A 22241-nucleotide genomic window follows, 5' to 3' on the forward strand; every position below is an offset into this window, starting at 1 on the left:
GACCAAAAATAACAATACAGGAGGACTTTCGAGGCCCTGCTGTATATGAGATGAATCAACTTTAAATCCTTTAACGAGAATCTGTTATGGAGGGCAAGTCTGGCATTGTGACCACGGGTAATAGCCAGGGAATCAGGATTCGATTGCGGTCTGGAGTTGGAGCCTGAGAAACGGCTACCACCACACATCCAAGGAAGGCAACAGGCTTGGCATGCACATCCCGAGGTAGTGACCAAAAATAACAATACAGGAGCACTTTCGAGGCCCTGCTGAATATGAGATGAATCAACTTTAAATCCTTTAACGAGAATCTGTTATGGAGGGCAAGTCTGCTATCCATTCAAGTGAAAGGTATGCACTGACTGGCAGGTGTAATACAATGTGCAGTCAAAGATGCAGTGAAAGGTATGCAGTGACTGCAAACAGCTGTTTGTGTAGTGACGGCCGTGCTGGACTGGTGCGCACCATGAGGGGAGTGCAGGTGATGGTGGCTTTCCAGCCCATATGGGTGCCGGGCTGAGGTAGCTGAATGACAGAACAGTGACTGTCCAGCTGATCAAATTTGGTCTGTCCACAATGAAGCAACAACCTTATTATCTGTGGTGTGCCACCCCCCGAGACACTCATATAGCCGGTGGTCATTGCTTCATTGTGATACGCAAGCCCCTTCACCGCAGCAAGGTAATGATCATGAAGTGGAATGAGCACATGTACATGCCTTTTGTTTTGTTGTTGCAGCCGCAGTGCAGCCAGAAAAATTAGGCAATCATGTACCAACACCAGAAAAATTATTATAGCGGCCGCTGCTAGCAAAAATGCAGGAATCCGCCTGGAGTCCTGGACCCTGTTGGTGATGGCGGAGAAGGCAGTCAAGTGGCCTGCGGGCAGAGGTGCTGTGTGGGGAGCGACTTAGTCTTGGGGCAGGCAGCCAGTCACACGGCGTGCAGGCAGAGATGCTGTGGGTGGGGACTGACTTAGTCTTCGGGCGGGCAGTAGCCCTCTGGGATCCATGCCTCATTCATTTTGATAAAGGTGAGGTACTGATCACTTTTGTGACTTAGGTGACTTCTCTTTTCAGTGACAATGCCTCCAGTTGCGCTGAAGGTCCTTTCTGACAGGCAGGGCAAGACAGTAGTTGGATGGCAAATTGGGACAGCTCTGGCCACAGGTCAAGCCTGCGCACCCAGTAGTCCAAGGGTTCATCGCTGCTCACAGTGTCTACATCCACACTTAAGGCCAGGTAGTCGGCTACCTGCCGGTCCAGGCATTGGTGGAGGGTGGATCCGGAAGGGCCAAGGCGAGGCGCTTGACTAAATAATGTCTGCATGTCCGGCACCATGAGATCGCTGGAGCGTCCTGTCCTTGCCTGCGTGGACATGGGAGAAGGATTGCTGGCAATGGTACCTTTATTGCGTTGTGCTGTGACATCACCCTTAAACGCATTGTAAGGCATAGTTGCCAGCTTGTTCTGCATGTTCTGCATCCTTTCTGCCTTCTAGTGAGTTGGCCTATACCGAGGGTCTAGTAGTGTGGCCACCTAGTACAGCTCATTCCCCTTGAGTTTTTTTTATACGGGGGTCCCTCAACAGGCTGGACAGCATGAAAGACGCCATCTGCACAAAGTTGGATGCAGACATACTATGCATCTCCTCTTGCTCTTCATCAGTCCTCTTGCTCTTCCTCAGCTCTTTTTGCTCTTCCTCTGTGACATCAGGTAAGTCCTAAGCCACGAACAATACCACGGGAACATCGAGCAGCACAAGCCCCCTGCAACGCCTGCTGTGGTTGTTCTTCTGCCGCCGCCTCTGCCTCCTCCTTCTCCAAAGAAACACCTTCCTCATCATCAGAGTCTGACTCCTCTTCCCCACACGACTCTTCCTCCTCCTCCTCCCCTCTGTGCTGCCACAGGTGTTGAGGAAACATCTGATTCTGATGAAAATTGCTCCCACAACTGTTCCTGCTTTAACTGTTCCTCTTTACGCTCCTCCACAGCTTGATCTACCACTCTACGCATGGCATGCTCCAGGAAGTAAGCGTACGGGATCAAGTCGCTGATGGTGCCTTCACTGCGACTCACCAGGTTGGTCACCTCCTCAAACGGCCGCATGAGCCTGCATGCATTTCGCATCAGTGTCCAGTTGTTGGGCCACAATATTCCCATCTCCCCAGATTGTGTCCTTTTACTGTAATTGTACAGGTACTGGGTGACGGCTTTCTCCTGTTCTAGCAGGTGAGAGAACATGACCAGGGTCGGATTCCAGCTAGTCGGGCTATCACATATCAAGCGTCTCACCGGCAATTTGCTTCTCCGCTTAATGTCTGCAAAGCGTGCCATGGCCGTGTAAGACCGCCTGAAATACCCACACAACTTCCTGGCCTGCTTCAGGACGTCCTCTAAGCCTGGGTACTTTGACACAAATCTTTGAATGACTAGATTAAGCAGATGTGCCATGCAGGGTACAAGTGGCAGCTTTCCCAAATTCAAAACGGAAAGGAGATTGCTGCCGTTGTCACACACCACGCTGCCGATCTCCAGCTATTATTATTATTTATTGTATTTATAAAGCACCAACATATTACGCAGCGCTGGACAATAAATATATACATTGATACAAGGATGACAGACATAACAAAGTTATACAACATAGAACAAAGTTATACATGCAAATTGTACAAAATACATGATCATGCAATATGGGCTGGTTAGCTGGTGCGGGGTCAGCCACTGATCCACCTGTTTGTTAAGAGCAGCCAGGAGAGCTGGTTCAGTGTGACGCTCCACTTTGAGGCAAGACAGGTCTAAGATGGCTTGACACCGTCGTACCTGGCATGCAGCACAGGCCCTGGGGATATGGGGCTGTGTAGCTGGAGAGGAGATCGCAGCACCAGTAGAGTTGAACTGCCACTCAGCCAAGGAGGAGCAGGAGATGACGACAGCGAAGAGGATGTAGCAGGAGGAGAGGAGGTGGCAGTAGGCCTGCCTGCAAGGCGTAGAGGTGTCACAAGTTGGTCCGCTGCACAGCCACGTACTCCGTGCTTGCCATCGGTCACCAGGTTGACACAATGGGCTGTGTAAGTAATGTACCTGCCCTGACCGTGCTTGGCAGACCAGGCATCCATGGTCAGGTGGACCCTTGACCCAACGCTGTGTGCCAGAGATGACACCACTTGGCCTTTCCATGGCTCAATTTTTGGAGGCAGAGAGAACAGATGGCATTGCTCTGATCTGAGGCACACACATTAAAAAATGTCCAAACCGCTGAGCCCCCCTGGAGTGATGGCACTATGGTGGCATCAGAAGCTGATGTTGAAGGGCATGTTGGCTGGCTGTCCATAGGTGGCAATACATGGCGCCGGACACTGCCACCAGTCTGACGACGAGCTCCCCCTGCTTTTTTCAGCAACTCGTCTCCACCTACTCCTCTCTGACTCACCCTCTGAACTGTCCCCCTGTTCATCTCCTCTATTGGGAACATACGTGGGATCCGTATCATCGTCATCATCATAATCATCCTGCCCAGCTTCGCTTGCCTCAGACACCTCATAAACTGCACCAACAGCAGGTACTTCATCATCTTCACACGTTACGTCCATAGTGTCGCCGCCTAACTCAGACATATGAAGTGGTGTGACTTGCTTAGCGCCTTCATCTGGTTGTAACAATAATGGCTGTGAATCAGTTAATTCCCCACTAATAAACTCCTGCGAAGTGTCAAATGCAACGGATGTGGTGCTGGTGGTAGCACCGGTGGCTGCGGAAGATGAGGTGTTCTGTGTTAAATAGTCAACCACGTCCTGACAATCTTGGGAGTTGATGGGACGTGCCTTCTTCTGAGCACTGTACTTTGGGCCAGGGCCTCACAAAATCACATAAACACGACCTCACACAGACCTGCCGGGTGGCCTTCCTCTGGGTCTGCCTCTACCTCTGCCACTACCTGTTTTGTCCGTTGTGTACATGTCGGGGGGATGAAGTGAAAGGTGTGCACTGATTTGACTAATACAATGTGCAGTCACACAGGTGCAGTAAACAGGTATGCATGGAGTGGTATATCACACTGCATGCACTCACGTAGGTAGGTGGGTGCACTGAACACAACAGGTAGGTATATGCAGTGATGAGGTAGTAGGCTGCCTATGCAACACACGTGTCAGTGGGACACACAGAAAAAAAATAGATCACAAGAACAAGATTAGCTCTCAAAAGAGCTGTTGTGGGGTGCTATTTTAGCAATAAGAATCAGCAAGAAGCAAGCTAACAAGCCTACAAGAGCCTAACTAATCTTTCCCTATGAGAGAGTCTGCAGCAGCAGCAGCAGCAGCAGCAGCTGTCCCTTCTCTATTTACTGCAGGCACATAAGTGAGTAAAATGGCTGGCGGTGCCGGGGGTGGGGGGGTGGCTCCAGGAGGGAATGTAGCCTGATTGGCTACAATGTGCCTGCTGACTGTGATGTAAAGGGTCAAAGTTGACCCTAATGGTACACTTTGGGGGCGAACCGAACTTCCAGAAAAGTTTGCGGTTCTCCGCGATCACGAACCCCAGAAGTTCGCCGGGAACCATTCGCCGGCGAACCGTTCGGGCCATCTCTAATCACTGGCAGACTGACACAGGTTTTGCTCAAGAATATCCCTGTATTTAGCAACACCCAGCTTTCCTTGATGCAGACCAGTTTATCAGTTCCTGCTACTTAAAAACATTCCTATAGCATGATGCTGCCGCCACCATGTTTCACTGTAGCAATGTGTTTTTGTGATGATGGGATGTGTTGGGTTTGCGCCGGACATAGCATTTTCCTTGGAGGCCAAAAGGTTAAATTTTAGTCTCATCTGACCAGAGCATCTACCTTCAAACATTAGGGGTGCTGCCCACATACCTTTTGGCACACTCAAAACGTGCCTTAATTTTAAAGATAAGCAATAGCTTTTTTTTCTATCCACTCTTCCATAAAGACCAGCTCTATGAAGTGCATGGTTTGTTATAGTCCTATGGATAGATACTTCAGTCTCTGGTGTGGAACTCTGCAACTCCTGCAGGGTTACCTTTGGTCTCTATGCTGCCTGTCTGATTAATACCCTCCTTGCCCAGTCTTTGAGTTTTGGTGGGTGGCCCTCTCTTGGCAGATTTGTTGTGATGTTCTTTCCATCTGAAGATGATGGAATTGATGGTGCTTTGGAGTATATTCAAAAAAGGTCTGAATATGTTTTTATAACCCAACCCTGACTTGTACTTCACAACAACTTTGTCCCTGACTTGTTTGGAGAGCTCCTTGGTCTTTAATGTGTGTGATGCCTCCTGCTTAGTAGTGTCGATGCCTCTGGACCATTTCTGAAAAGATGTGTTTATACCATGCGCGTAACAATAGGGGATGCAGCCCATGCGCCCGCGGAAGGGCCCGGGCCCCCCCTGGGGCCCGCTCGGGGCAGATTTGGGGGGCTGGAGGGGTCAGACCCTGAGCGCGACCCCTCCAGCCCCCCAAAACAGCCATGAGCAGGCCCTGGGGGGAGGGGGGCCCCGGAGGGGACAGGGGCCCGCTCACAATTTCTGCAGGAGGGCCCGGGGGCTCTTAGTTACGCCCCTGGTTTATACTGACAGATCGTGTGACACTTAGATTCCACACTGGTGGACTTCATTTCAGTAATTATGTAACTTTTGAAGGTAATTGGCTGCACCAGGATATTTTAGGGGCTTCGTGGCAAAGGGGAGAAAATATATACACATGCACATTTTAAGTTTATTATTATTTTTTTTTTTTAAAGATTTATAAGGTTCTGATTTGCTTGTCCTGATTATGTGTTAAACCAGGAAGTCATCACAGCAAATCAGGACCTTAGAAATCTATCAGCTGATCAAACTGATCACATGCTTCTCCATGAGTTCTCCATATCAGTGCCATCCCTACTCAAGAGTCCCAGAGTTACAACAAATGAACTACTGACTAAAGTTTTTCTCTGCCAGGAAAAAATTTATAATCACAAAGGAAAGAAGCATTCTCTGAGACCAATTGTCAGAAAGGGAAACTTTAACTGGACAGGCGTTTCCCTTTTAGGAATTCTGTCAAGGCAGCTTTGTAAGCCATGTCCCACTTTGGCAGCCTGGGAATCAAGGCTGTATGGTGTGGCTGAGTCTGGTCCAAGCTTTATGCATAGATCTTCCGATGTGCATGGGATACTATGTCAAAGACCTCTCAGGGGCTTACAGTGGTGAAATCAGCTGATAGTGGCGTCCCACGCCTGCTGCAAGTCGATCAGCTGTGAGGCAGACCCCCAGAGAACACTGACAGTGGGCCACTGAGTGTGCTAAAGGGAGGATAAATTGAGGTAAGGCAGTGCTGAAAAGGTGTGTTTATAATGACAGATCATGGGCTGATGATGTCATCAGCACAAGCACTGATTGCAAAGGGGAGAAGTGCAGAAGAGAGAAGGTTGGCGATACCCAGGCCGTATGGATTAGGTAAGACATGCTGGGTGCCTCTACACTTACCATACATGGAGAGCGGAGACACAGGCTAGGGGGCGGGACAGAGTGGCCACAGGGGACAGAAGCAGGGACCCTTAACATACACAGGGACGGAAACACGGGTTAGGGGGCGGGCCAGAGCAAGGACACACACAAACGGAGAAGACAGAGACATTCATATCAGCCGCCGTTCATAGGTCGGGGATTCCCTGCATTCAACGTATAAGACGCAGGGACTTTTTCTCCCCATTCTTTTGGGGAAGAAAAGTGCATTTTATATGGCGGAAAATACAGTAATTTTTTCAGGCAGTAAAAGAAAAAAGGAAACCAGCCCGGTTATTAATGTGTTTGGCACTGTATTGTCTCATCAATCATGTCACATGTCATATCAGTACATGATAAAGATTTTTTTTATGCAAAAAGCTAATATTCTGTATTTGTACTATGTTCAACATTATAATTAGGGATGGTCGGAATGACAATTTCCGATTCCGCGGTAAATCCGCATTCCGTCATGTACCAATTACCGATTCCGCTTTCCGCTACCAATTTCCGCATTCCAATGCATGCGGAATTTCCGCCGGAAATCGCGGAAATTCCGCCCAACTTTTAACATAGATTTTCTCAAACTATAAGGTCTTTTTGAAAACTTTTTTTTTGCATCTTGTTCAGAAGATTCTGTTTAATAAAATTTGGTGGTTCTACGACTTACGGGGGCTTTGCTATTAACCGCTAAAGTCGGCGGATTTTTACTGTAATGTAAAATGCAGAAAATAGGCAGATGCAGGTTTTCTGCATTTTACATTACAGTAAAAATCCGCCGACTTTAGCGGTTAATAGCAAAGCCCCCTTTAGTCCTAGAAACACCAAATTTTCAGGGTTTATCAAACTGAATCTTGTGAACAAGATGCAAAAAAGTTTTCAAAAAGACCTTATAGTTTTTGAGAAAATCGATGTTAAAGTCGGGTGGAATTTCCGCGGTTTCCGGCGGAAATTTTCGCGATTTCCAGCGGAAATCCGCCTACGGCATTTGCATTACCGATTTCCGCATTCCGATGCGGAAATGCAATTTCCAATCGGAATTTCGGAAATTGCATTTCTGCGGAATCCGAATGAGCATCCCTAATTATAATTAGATATTATGAATGTAAAAAAAAATATATATTTTTTTAATAATCTTAAAGTACAAATAAAAGTTTTAAAAGAAGGAAAGAAATCCATTTTCTCTTTATTCGATTATACAAGTAGACCATAGAATAATATATGCTCCTCTATAATTTTATAACACTAAATGCCCAAGCATTCAAAGAAAGAATGGGCAAAGAGACAATAAGGGATGCAAAACAGATTGTTAGCTGTTTTTATTAAGCTGAAAGTCTTTAGTCACATTGACCAGGCATTAAAAATAATAGTCAGCGAAACCATGAGAGTTTTTTTTTTATTATGTTGGAGTCATTTATGTTTATGCATACCAGACGAATAAAAAATTTAAGGAAATAATTAGTATTGCAAACCTTATCAGAGTATGCCTTGCCCTACAGATATGCCAAAGATAGAATTTTAATTACCATTAATAACAATTAAGAATGCTATTGGTTAATGTGTGAATATGATGTATTGCACAGGTATATAAGAGCCTGAATAATCTTTCTATATAAGATACATTCTTGTACAGAGCTGCTATATAACTTTATCTTTTGCTCCAGATATCTACAGCAGAAAAAAACATGGCAACTAAGGGTGGAAAATGCAACCGTAAGTCTCTACTTAAACTGAACTTTATTTTATTATGTGTATTACTATAAGATATATTTAACAACTGTTTCAGAAGACAATGCTGAACAATCCATATAGCAAGAATGCTAGCAGGGAAGAGGAAAGTAGGTCATTTTGAGTGGGAAATACCATCTGACATGTAAGGGGGAATAGTAAAATCTGAAATGCAAGTTTGGTGCGTGTAAACAAAATATGTAATGCAGGCTTTTCATTTAACACAATTTTAAATTATATATTTTTGGAAGGATGCCTTGTGACAGATCCACCATTTTTTTTAATTATAAGAGGTGGCTTAGAAGTATATGAGCCTTGCAGATATAATGGGGATAGTGGTATTCTGGAAGATCACATAATACTTGGAGTGAGCTTGTGTCCATATCATATTATACAGGTTGCCATCTTATAATACCTATATGTATCGGTCTTCAATGTTACCTTTCTTTACTTTGAAATAGCAAATGTTAATCTTTGAATGGAATATGACTGCAGACTGGCCAGCACCCATGTCATGTAGCATTGTTGCTAAGATTAGTGGATGTTGGCCTTGTATGAACCTAGTATAGTATAGTTACTATAGCTCTTCTTGGGAAAGAGTGCATTTGCAATGCAGGGTTCTTGCATTCAGCAACCAGTCTTCCTTTCTGTTTCAAATCAATACTGAATACTGATCAATACTGAAAAATTGAAGCAAAACTGTTTCAGGAAGCCAATATTTACTCACATATACACTGAGATGAATGCAGGGCACAAATTTCTTGTACACAAATCAAAAATCTAAAACCTTCATTGGAAAGTCTATGAACCAGAAAATCAAAAATAAAACAATAAAATGGAAGTATGCAAGTCTATTTTATCACTTATTATATAAATGCATATAGTTTTTTAAGAATGTTCTTACAAAGATTTTTATCAGGCATATAAACTTCTTCTTTTCTGTACACTACAACATTTGTAAAGTGCTTTTCTCCAATAGGACTCAAATCACATAACATACAGACAGATCTGGATTTACGTCACAGGAGCCTATAGGCACAGATCTCCTGGGCTGGCACCTTAGACTTTGCCTTCCGTGAACCTACAACCCCCACTGAAGCTCACCACTAGTGTGCTGGCTGGCCCAGCTGTCACTTCACCCTTACTCCTCTTCTCACTTACTTCCCTTGCCTGTCAGCTACAGGTGCCCCTTAGTATTAGGTAGTCGGAAGTACCCTTAATATTAAGTAGCTAGAGATGCCCCCAAGTATTAGGTAGCTAGAGGAACCTCAGTATTAACTAGTGGTGCCCCTGACTGAAGGAAGATCTTGTCAGTGGAATACTAAGAGCAGAGTGAGTCCTCTCTCTTGTACACTCTCATCTGGACTCTGCATAGGGAAGAAGGGAGGGAGGCACCAGAAGAAAGGAGTGAAGCACCTTTCCATCATCAGGCGCCTGTAGGCATATGCTTACAGTGCCTTATGGTAATTCCGGACCTGCATATAAATTAACTTATAAAACTTTGTAAAGTTGAGTTCATTGAGATGCAACAAAATGAAGAAATTCTCAGACCTCACCTACCCTACAGAGTAACTGAGCCAGACTTGTGCTAACAGTGCATGATTTGTTCAGTTTCTATTCAGTTGTCTCCAACTCTTTGCATCCCCCTGGACCAGAGCATGCCAGGCCCCTCTATCCTTACACATGGACAATGCATGATAGAAGTTCACATTTCAATATGACCTGTGCTGGCAATGCCAGTAGCTACTATCGTCAATTTTCACAAGGTGTAAGAAGAGTAAAAGACTTGTGAATGCCATACAATGAAGGCAGTATGTATTGTTATCAATGGAAATATTGTATACAGGGATGCTCACTGGATGCAATCACGAGTAATCACGAGTGATTACTCGTGATTCAAATGAGGTTCAATTGGTGCAGATGTGCGGCCGGGATAGAAGGGGTTATTAACCGTAATTCCGCCATCCACCCTGCGTTCCAAATAGCTTGCAAGAGTCCTAATGGTCGCGTTGCAAGCCTTACACCGGCGCACTTCCTCCTTCAAGCCAGAAGGAGGATGTGCGCCGGCGTGAGGCTTGCAACACGACCATTAGGACGCTTGCAAGCTCTTTGGGGCAGACTAAATTATGGGTAAATAACCCCTTCTATCCCTGCCGCACACCTGCACCAATTAAACCTCATTTGAATCATGAGTAATCACTCGTGATTACTCGTGATTGCATATGGTGAGCATCCCTGATTGTATAAATTATGCAAAACTGTGATTATTCCTGTTCTAAACTGATAAGCAATTGGAAATGTGAAATATGCATTATTCTTGTCATGTTACGTGGCATAGCAGGCATAACAGACATAACATGTTTTCCTATCTAACTTTTTAGCATGTGCACCTGTCTGCCAGGAAGCACCCCAGTGCTGCCCACCCCCAGTCAAATGCCAGGACCCATGCGCACCGGTCCAGTGCCAGGACCCCTGTGCACCAGTCCAATGCCAGGACCCGTGTGCACCAGTCCAATGTAAGGACCCATGCGCACCAGTCAAATGCCAAGGTATGTAACTGAACTGCTTGCACACATCTAAAATCATATAAAACTGATTGCCACCAATAGTAAATGCAGTGGTGCACCAGATGTAAAATTACTCTGCATATATATATTTTTTTAATTATATATATATATATATATATATATATATATATATATATATATATATATATATATATATATATATATATATATATAATATATACACGCCTCTGCTCTCCTCAACCCCCTGCAGTATATACAGAAGAGTGATGTGATGAAAAAAGTACTAGAAAAAAAGTACTTAACTATTTGACATTCCTGGACGTGAAACTCACGTCCAGGAAGCCATGTGCGCTCCTGCGCGTCCACGCGGCCCATCGCGCGCGTGCACGCGCGCTCCCGGCCGGCGGTTTGTTAGCCAGTGAATCAGTGAATCGGGCAACGGTGCCCGATCACTGATTCCTCTCCCCCGCAGAAAAAGCGACAGCTTCTCTCGGAAGCTACGCTTTTTCTGCTTCCTATGTCGCTCTAAGCGTACGTGGTACGCTTAGAGTGACGTCACTGTAAACAACTCATGGCTGCCATCTTGTGGCCAAAAAGTAAACTACATCTAAATGTTAAATATAAATAAAAATACACATATTTACAAAAAAAAATACAATTTCAATCCCACCCTCCCAAAAATACCCACATAAAATGTTTAATTAAAAAAAACAAAAAAACATTACAATAAAAAAAAAAAAACACAAATATTTACCTAAGGGTCTAAACTTTTTAAATATATATGTAAAGATGAAATATTTCTTTTTTTTTTTTTTTTTATTATAAGCTTGTAAATAGTGATGAATGCAAAACGGAAAAAATGCACTTTTATTTCCAAATAAAATATTGTCGCCATACATTGTGATAGGGACATAATTTAAATGGTGTAATACCCGGGACAAATGGGCATATACAATACGTGGGTTTTAATTATGGAGGCATGTATTATTTTAAAACTATAATTGCCGAAAAGTGAGAAATAATGATTTGTTTCCGTTTTTTTCTTATTCTTCCTTTTAAAATGCATTTACAGTAAAGTGGCTCTTAGTAAAATGTACCCCCCAAAGAAAGCCTAATTGGTGGCGGAAAAAACAAGATATAGATCAGTTCATTGTGATAAGTAGTAATAAAGTTATAGGCTAATGAATGGGAGGTGAACATTGTTCGGATGCATGAAGCGAAAAACGACTGAATGCGAACTGGTTAAACTAACTATTACATTGAATATTAACCCATTCGCGTTCCGTCGTTTTCACTTGAGAAATGTTCACCTCCCATTCATTAGCCTTTAACTTTATCACTACTTATCACAATGAACTGATCTATATCTTGTTTTTTTCTGCCACCAATTAGGCTTTCTTTGGGGGGTACATTTTGCTAAGAGCCACTTTACTGTAAATGTATTTTAACAGGAAGAATAAGAAAAAAACGGAAAAAAAAACATTATTTCTCAGTTTTCAGCCATTATAGTTTTAAAATAATACATGCCTCCATAATTAAAACTCACGTATTGTATTTGCCCATATGTCCCGGTTATTACACCATTAAAATTATGTCCCTTTCACAATGTATGGCGACAATATTTTATTTGGAAATAAAGGTGCGTTTTTTCCGTTTTGCATCTATCACTATTTACAAGTTTAAAATAAAAAAATATAGAAGTATTTCATCTTTACATTGATATTTAAAAAGTTTAGACCCTTATGTAAATATTTACATGTTTTTTTTTTATATACATGTTTTTTTTTTATATTAAACATTTTATTTGGGTAGTTTTGGGAGGGTGGGATGTAAACATGTGATTTATAATGTAAATGTGTGTTTGAATTTTATTTTTTTTACTTTTTGTTGTAGTTTTACTTTTTGGCCACAAGATGGCGGCCATGAGTTTGTTTACATGATTTCACTCTAAGCGTAACACACGCTTAGAGCGACGTATGGGGTACATTACAGCCAGAAAAAGCGAAGCTTCCGAGAGAAGCTGTCGCTTTTTCAGCGGGGGAGAGGAATAAGTGATCGGGCACCATAGCCCGATACACTGATTGCCTGGCTAATGAACCGCGGGCCGGGAGCGCGCGTGCACGCGCACGATCGGCCATGGTAGCGCGCATGGTTCCTGGACGTAGTTTCTACGTCCAGGAACTAAAATAGGTTAAGTCATGGGATCACAAGACTTGTGCAGCTGACTGATCCCTCCTTGTCTCTTGTAGTGGTGTATTCCCTGCTAGGAGGAAGCATAACCAAGCTGACACTCATCTTTTCTTCAGCTGTGGCCTATGGAAGTTAGAAATGGCACAAGTGCCATTATTTATACCCCCTTACTGCCATTAGAGATGTCCTGAACAGTTCACTGGTGGACAGTTCCTGGTGAAGATCAGCTGTTCGTGCTTGCGTCGGACAGCGGAGCGGACACATGGTGTGTTCGACTCGCCTTCTAAACATCATCATTGAGCTAAACTTTGACCCCTTACCTCACAGCCACCAGCCATATGGCAGGTAATTAGCTAGCACCCCCTCCTGGAGCCCCCACCCCCCTTTAAAAATGCAGTTGCATCAGCACTTTTTGGATTTAGTCTCTGGCTGCTGTAGTGAGAGGAAGGAACAGAGCATTGCTACAGCAGATAGGGAAAGTTAGCTAGGCCTGTTTTCTTGTTCCTCTCTGACTGACTTGCTGTGAAAGCACCACAAATAGTCCTTTTGGGGTCTACTACATTGTTCTTTTTTTGTTTTTGTTTTTTGTGTGTGACACTCCAAAGCCCACTGGCATCCAGAGCTGTGTGCACAGCACACTACTGCTATGGTTTGCCACATTACTAGCAGACACAGTGCCACTCCAGTGTTTGTTTTCCACTGCTTTCTGATAGTACTATTGCATATCTTTATGTTCGACGCTCCAGAGCCTACACTGACACCCAGGGCTGTGTGCAATGCACACTATTGCTACTGTTTGCCACATTAAATAGCAGGCACAGTACCACTCAAGTGTTTGTTTACCGCTGTATTCTGATAGTACTATTGCATATCTCTGTGTGTGCGACACTCAGTTTGGTCTGTCAGTCTAAAGCAAGCATAACCCTCACACTATCTGATCCATGTGTACACACAATGGATGTTTTAAAGCACTTTATTCCACAAATGTAGGAATGTACAGTGATTTCTGCCCTTTAGCAATTAAAACACGACTCTGCATCAACTACGTCATTTTTGATGGGACTTTTGACATGGATCCCCCTTCGGCATGCCACAGTCCAGATGTTGGACCCCTTAAAACAATGTTTCCATCACTTTTGTGTACAGATAGAGTCCCTGTAGGTTTTAAACCGTGTCTGCCCATTGAAGTCTATGGCGGTTTGCCCAAACTCAAACTTTTACGGAAATTCGAGTTTGGAGTCTGCAAACCCAAAATTTGTGTTCGTGACAGCTCTAACTTCCATAAGAAAGGGTGTGTAGCCAAGCAAGTCTCTTTCTACTCCCTTAGAATTCAAACCCACTAGCAGCCTTTTCTAAGTGCTAGTGAACTGAAAAGTTCTTGCTAATGCAATGCTATGTTTTTTTTCCCTTATAAAATTACAGTGGGATCACACCCATACCATTACATTAGCAAGAGCTTTTCAAATCATAAGCGTTTAGTAACGGCTTAGTAATGTACTGCTAGTGGGTTCCAGGCCTAAGGTTGAAATAAATAAAGGTGGTGTACTTACCTAAGGATAGTCTCAGGAAGTGCTGGAGAGAGCCTGTCAGTGAAGCGCAACTCACACCAGTGAGCTTATATATAAAAGCATAATTTGTCAGTGGATTTGTAGGACTAGAGACCGCTGGCATTAAAAACCGCTGCATACTGACGAATGGCCACACTGAATCTCCGCTACCACCGTTCATGCCACGCCCCTGTCGCCTCAGCCCACCCACTCTGCTGTCTCATTGACCCTGTGATCAATGTAAGCCAATAGGATTTGCTCACAATGATAATAGGATCAGGAGCCAATTAAATCAGCTCCTGACCGGCCCAAGGAGCTCTACTTTTATACCGACTGGAGGGCAAGTGAGCTGTGGTGGGCAGAGAGTGGCGCGATCGCGTGGTGGCAGTGAGGTGAAATCTACGCCCTGGCAGGAATAACAGCCTCCAAACGGTATAGATTTCAATCACTGCTGTCCAGAAGTCTGCATATATTATTTGCACATGCTGTATATGCCAGTAGCATTTGTTTTTGCCAATAAACAATATGTTTCATAACTAAAAAGCAGCACAGAAACATCCACCAGGGAAAACTGCATTGGCATCAATTGGCATTCTGCCTCAAAGGTTAATTGTCAATTTGTCTTCTAATCAGTATTAGATAAGCTATGCATACACAGAAAAGCATAGATATATGTATGAGTATATCACCAAGAAAAATATATAACCACAAACTCCAGAAGAAAAGAAGAATGGCTGCCTTCCCAACGGTAGAAATAAAAGAATGATTTATTGTGACAAATGTACTAGTTATGATTAGGAGTGATCAATGCGATGCAAATATTTCTGAATTTCTGCAATTTTATGTACATTTTTATGCAAATATATGCAGCTTGAAAATGGACCAATAAAGTCCCTCTCAGGTTTAAATTTATAGTTCCATTTTCAGGCTGCATATATTTGCATAAAAATGTACATAAATTTGTATGAACTCAAAAAAATGTGTACCTCATTGATCATCCCTAGTTATGATTCCTCTACTTGCATGTATTTCAAGTAGTCTTTTAAGGCTGGTTTCGCAGTGGGACGTTAAAGTCCCACGGTACAGCAGCCAGTAACACAGCCTAACTCACAGCACTGTAAAATCAATTGTGCTGTTCACAGTGCACACGTTGCGTTACATAGTAACGCAGCACGTTTAAAAAAAGTGCTGCATGCTGTACGTTATACTGGGCTAAGCAGCATTAGACTGCTTGCACATACTCAGTAATGTTGGAGGAGGAGGTCTCCCCTCCTCCTCCATGGCCAGCCACATGGCTAATTAATATTCACTGCACTGCAGAGACTCGTGGTAGGACTGTAGGGTTGTCCGGATCACTTGATCGGGATCTTTTTTGTGAATCGAATCATCCGGATCATCACAATGAAAGACTCGGTTCACAGTGGATGTCTGTATACATACAGAATGTACAGTGCAGGGAAAGTCCTGTCCTGCTAGTCATTTCACCAAGTCTGCTTCCCTAGTAAAATGATTCAAATTATTTGGTTCAAAGATCCGGATCTTTTCAATGATCCGATTCAAATGATCCGAATCCTTAAAAAGATCCGGACTTCCTATCACTAACCTGGAGCGGCTGCTTTGAGAGCTGCATAACACAGCTCAATCTGACGTCCAACTTCAACAACAACACGTTAGGCGACCATAACGTCCCCTAAAACGCAACGTCTTGGTGGGAAAGTAGCCTTAAGGGAACCTGGAGTTAGATAAATATTGAGGCTGCCATCTTAGAACATACTGTAGACTTTCCCATTTAGGTAGAAACATTTTAATTGTTAACATAAATGTACAACAACAACAACATTTTTTGTTTGTTTTTTTATTTGAGAACTCCATTGAATGTTAAACATTTACAATATTCAGCAGGAACAGATTTTCACATGTGCATGTAAAAAGGGCACCAGGAAAAAAAAGGCCTAGCTGGATAATGAAACCACGCCGGTGGATAATAAAATCTCAATAACGATAAACATTGTTAACAAAATTGGTTAACAATAAATACAGTTTTAAAACAGACGGGGGTTGATAACGAAAATATATTAACATTAAAACATAATTCAACAATACATCTCAACCCAACCCTACTCTCACGCAGAACCCTCCCCTGGTGGTGCCTAAAACTAACCACTCCTCTGGTGGTGCTTAACCCTAACCCCCCCCCCGGTGGTGCCTATGCCTAACCACTCCCCGGTGTTGCCTAACCCTAATTGCCCCTGGGTGGTGCCTAAAGCTAACCACCCCCTGGTTGTGCCTAACCCCAACCATTCCTGCAGAAGTTTTGAATCAGGATGATACCATTTATTGGCTAACTTAGAGATGGATAAACAGTGAGCTTTCGACTTATAAAAAGCCTTCATCGGACTGGTTCCTGACCAAAACTGAAAAACACAGCTTATATACACTGACATACAGAGGAGAAACATTCTTTAGCAAATATAAATGTAATTAGATGCCTTAACTGTTACTGAGGAGGCTTTCCCAGGCATCCTATCTAAACTGATAAGATCAATAGAATCCTCAACATGACATAAAGCAGACTCTGGTGATGGGGAGACATCGTAAATTCCGAATTCAAATGGTGACTGGCCTGGTTACATGCACCATTAATTCTAATCTTAAGAGAATTGTGGCATTTAAAGCCAGCACCTGAAAGCAAATAAAATGAATAGTGACAGTGAATTCCATCTTACACAGCATATGGCACAAAAATGAATAAAAAGATTGAAAAATGAAAATTAAAAGAATTGTGGCATTTAAAACCCATCGTACCAGCACAAGAAGTTAGAGTCCTTGTTTAAACCATCTTCTACAGTTTTGAACCAATGTATAAACTTAGTTTCTTGTGTTAGTCTCATGTTTCCCGATTTGAAGCCACCCATTAATACAGTGACGCGAAAATCGCTTAAACTGTGTCCAGGTAAACAAAAGTGTGTTGGTATTGGGAGATCAGTACACCCTTTTATACATAGAAACAATAATATATTTTATAAAGTAAAATCTGTACATACAAACAAAATATGACAAAAACTATAACACACTTCAAAAACTTTAATCTTCTAATGTTGTTAACGATATTTATCGGGCACCCTCTTCTCTGCTTTTTCTTGCCGTATTAATGGTAATTGCATTAGAGTCTATGGTGGCTCCCTTTTCATCCACTAGTCACAAGCGCCCTTTTTTCCTGCTACCAATTTAGACTTGTGTAAATATAAACAAAAATAAAATGTTAATTTCTTCTTTAGATCCATGCCAGCAGCAAGGCCAGGGATTCTATGGAGTGAAGAAGTGAATGAAATGGAAAATGCTTCCCCACAATGGAACCTCATTACTGCTGAAATCGCTTTAAAAGTTTATTCATTCTCTTATGTCTGTTAACTTATTTATATCACTGGGAAATACATCTAAAAGCTCCTTTCCATCTGTCAAATTGCTTAATAAATATGTTGTCTTAATTCATTTATCCGTCCTTATCTTTCTGAGCTGAGAGGTTGTTCAGTGCCCCATGGTGCTGATAGTAACTGCCTGCTTTTCCTGTCACAGTGCAGAAAAAGAGTCTGGTGCCTGTTTCCCGACACCGAGTTAAAGTGGACCCAAATTAAAAATACAAGATTTCAGAAATAAAATCTATTTTCTAAATTATAATAATAAATAGCAGCCTTTTTTCAGCTGCATGATGACACATATATAATATTTTACATTTATTAGAGAAGCCCCTCCCTTCCTTTCAAATTGCCGGGATTTTTCCGGCAAACTGGTGGAGTAGATGGTGTCCGGCAATGGAGGAATTGCTAATGGCTGCCCCCAGTATAACCCTAGCTATGAAAAGAGAAGGGTGAAAAGCATGCACTGAAATGATCATAGGTTTGAAGGAGTGTTTGTTTATCTTTGTATATGTCGGAGTGGTACAACTAAATATTTTCAATTAAAAAAGTGTTTGGTTTGGGTCCGCTTTAATAGATTGGTGCCCAGAAATAGAAGCTGCAGTGTGCAAATATTTGAAGCAAAATCCTACATTTGTTAGAAAAACTCATGATAGTAGTAAAAATGTTTCTGTACCGTGCTAGCCAAATAAATTATGTAGGTAGAAAAAAAAAGTCTTGTAAAAGTAATACCTTTTAATGACTAACTGATAAAGTTAAATTATGCAAGAAAGCTTGCATAATTTAACTTTATCAGTTAGCCATTAACATTAAAAGGCATTACTTTTGCAAGACTTTGTATTTTTTCTACCTACATAATTAGAAAAAAACTCAGTGCTTTCATGTTGGCTCTGTTAAAGAAACACTATCAAAGTTTACCTTTTTTCTAGAGGTACAGACTAACCAACAAGCTCATGGTGAACCAGAACTCATTGGAGTGTTGAAGGGGCTACAATGGTCCAAAAATCCTCCTTACCAGAATGCATGGAAAACAAAAGTTTGCTTTCTTAAAACAGAAACTGCCAACAATGGTCTATTTGCATATATTCAGAAGTGATGCACTGGGAGACATCTCAAGCTCACTACAACCTGAATTATCGCAAATACTTTCTGTCTTATGAAAGCAAACTTTTGTTTTCCATGCATCTTAGTAAGGGGGCTTTGTGGACCATTGTAGCCCCTTACACACTCCAATGAGTTCTGGTTCACCATGAGCTTGTTGGTTAGTCTGTACCTCTGGGTTTTTCAAGTCCTACTCCGTAGAGCCAAATTAATTCATGCCATGCACTGATGGGGATTAACCCATCCGAAACAGTCAGTATGCATGTTGGATTATTATGGCTCTGTACTAATTACAAGCTGACACATCATTGCATTCCAGCAGATCTGGAGGTGTGTTTAGCTTCTAAGGACAACAATGTTTAATTTGCATATATTTCAGCTGTGATGCACTGGGAGACATCTCGGAGCTCACTCTAACCTGGTTTATCACAAATGCTTTCTGTTTTAAGAAAGCAAACTTTTGTTTTCCTTTTTTTCTAAACACCCTAAATAGGCAGAAGGGAGTTTTGAAGACTTATATTTTATTATTTAATTATTAATGTATTTATTGTATATATAAAGCGCCAACATATTACGCAGCGCTGGTAGTAAAAGTAAAAGTGGTAGTGGTAGCAAAAGGGAAAAAAACAATCCGCCCACCCACAAGACACTCTTGTCAGCATAGCATGCTTTGTTTATTAAAGCAGGATAGTGCAGAGGGAATGACAGAGCATTACACATTTTTATAGCCACCACACAGCCCAATGTCTTGGCTCTCGATGATCTTATAAGTGGAAGGATGTTTTTTTTATCCCTTTTACTACCACTTTAAGTCATCAGAAACTCCCTTCCGCCTATTTAAGGCGTTTAGAAAGAAAAGGGAAACTTTGGTAATGTTCCTTTAAATACAAGGATTAACAGGAAACTTTTTTTTTACAATGAGGGTCATTTCACACTTACTGCAGTATGCTCTGAAGCACCACACAAAAACTCTGCATCCCGTCACAGAAGCAGTGATAGCCTCACTATATGGTGGCACTGCAACAGTAACATGTGGTGCAACCCTTCAATATCATAGCAGTGCGGTTGCAGAAGAATCGCACCCCAAAGGTCATTTGAAGTTTGGAATTCATAATTTTTTTTATTTATGTACAAATAACACATATGTATTCCACAGTGCTTCTAACAGAACTTAGGAGATAAGTGTATCAGAATGTGTGGCCAAACAGTGGATTTGTCCAGATGTTAAAACATGACCAGGGTCCTTGCCCTATATAGCAGATTAACCTCTTTAGGACCACAGTCTTAAACCCCCCCTAGTGACCAGGCTATTTTTTACAATTGAGGCCACTGCAGCTTTAAGGGCTCACTGCAGGGCCGCACGACTCAGCAAACAAGTGATTCCCCCCTCTTTTCTTCCCACCAACAGAGATTTCTGTTGGTGGGCTGTGATCACTTCCAGGATGTTTATTTTTTTTTATTATAAATATGTATTTCTTTTATTTTTCAATAAATATGTGCTTTTTTATTTTCACCACCCTCCCCCTGCCAGCCAATCAGCACGATCGGCTGTCCTAGGCATCGGCCTATGACAGCGGATCGCCTTTGTGCCTCTGGAGGGGACAGCCGAGTGACATGGCTGTCCCCAGTACAGCGCTGCCTTAGATTGCAGCGCTGTACAGTGTTAATAGATGGCGGTTTCACCGTCTAACAGTCTCCTAGAGGCGATCGCCACTGGGAGACTGATGACGTAGCGGATCGCGTGATCTCCTGCAAAACACGCCCCAAGGACTGCACGCCAATTGGCGTTAGGTGGTCCTTATCTAGTTAATTCAGAAGCAAGATGGGAATTTCTGGACAGTTTCCTGTGACAGTACTTTAACTACTTCCAGACCGAAGCAGTACAAATCTACATCCAGCAGGTGGTGCTGCAGCTCTGAGTGGACGTAGATTCTACTGCTTTGGTATTACATATCCCCGCCGCTATGCCGATCTCATCGCTCTTTCCACACCATAATTCACTTGCTCTGCCATCTATAAGATGGCAGAGCTCTGTGAGCAGGCCACTTTTATTGGCTCCTGACCATGTGATTACAGAGGGACAATCACATTGGCTCACATTGATAGACAGCGTCAGGAGCCAATGAAAGTGGTTTCTGTCCAGCTGACAGTGCTCTGCTGTCATAGAGATGGCAGAGAGAGGGGTTTACAGCGATGGGACAAGATAGTGACCAGCGAGAGCGGCGGATATGTGTGGCGATGGTGTCGGTATGGTGAATTTTTGGAACCAGCAGTCTCTGTTCCTTAACCACCCTGGCGTTCTATTAAGATCGCCAGGGCGGCTGCATGAGGGTTTTTTGTAAATAAAAAAAAAACTATTTCATGCAGCCAACTGAAAGTTGGCTGCATGAAAGCCCACTAGATGGCGCTCCGGAGGCGTTCTTCCGATCGCCTCCGTCGGCCAAAATTAACACGGAAGGCCGCAATGAGCAGCCTTCCGTGTTTGGCTTCTCCTGTCGCCATGGCGACGAGCGGAGTGACGTCATGGACGTCAGCCGACGTCCTGACGTCCGCCGCCTCCGATCCAGCCCTCAGCGCTGGCCGGAACTATTTGTTCCGGCTGCGCAGGGCTCAGGCGGCTGGGGGGACCCTCTTTCGCCGCTGCTCGCGGCGGATCGCCGCAGAGCGGCGGCGATCGGGCAGCACACGCGGCTGGCAAAGTGCCGGCTGCGTGTGCTGCTCTTTATTTCGTCAAAATCGGCCCAGCAGGGCCTGAGCGGCAGCCATCGGCGGTGATGGACGAGCTGAGCTCGTCCATACCGCTAAGATGGTTAAGGAAACTAATGCACAGTTGCCATGGTTGCAAAGAAGTGCAACTTGAGCTTACTGTATGTTTTGGGAATTTTTAACTGGCTGCAGATTTAAATGTAAGGATGGATTTGTAAAAACATTAAATTACCACAATACTTATGCAACATGTATGGCCATTTTATAATGTAAATGGGGGTTTTCTTTAAAGTACAACTCAGCAAGTTAATTTCCATCAGCTGCATTCTGTGATATTAACATGTACTGTATGTCTTCTTAGACAACTTTTACTGGGGCTATATTAAAGTCATACAGGGGAAAAAAAACCTGAATTATAAGAGGTGCCACTGATGTGTTATAAAGATTCATGTTCCAGGCCTATCTTCCTTGTTCTAAATTCACTACTTGACAAGTCCCACTTCCATGACCTAGAGAGATATGCTCT

General features: G+C 43.0%; 1 long non-coding RNA gene across 1 annotated transcript; it reads left to right on the forward strand.

The window, feature by feature from the left end:
- Positions 1–8095: 8095 nt before the first annotated feature.
- LOC137536440 (uncharacterized) lies at positions 8096–17984 on the forward strand. Its single transcript, XR_011024561.1, has 3 exons — positions 8096–8212; positions 10609–10776; positions 17771–17984. It is a non-coding gene; the product is annotated as an uncharacterized lncRNA (long non-coding RNA).
- The last annotated feature ends 4257 nt before the right edge of the window (positions 17985–22241 follow it).

This window comes from Hyperolius riggenbachi, chromosome 10 (assembly GCF_040937935.1).
Source record: "Hyperolius riggenbachi isolate aHypRig1 chromosome 10, aHypRig1.pri, whole genome shotgun sequence".
Lineage (NCBI taxonomy): Eukaryota > Metazoa > Chordata > Amphibia > Anura > Hyperoliidae > Hyperolius > Hyperolius riggenbachi.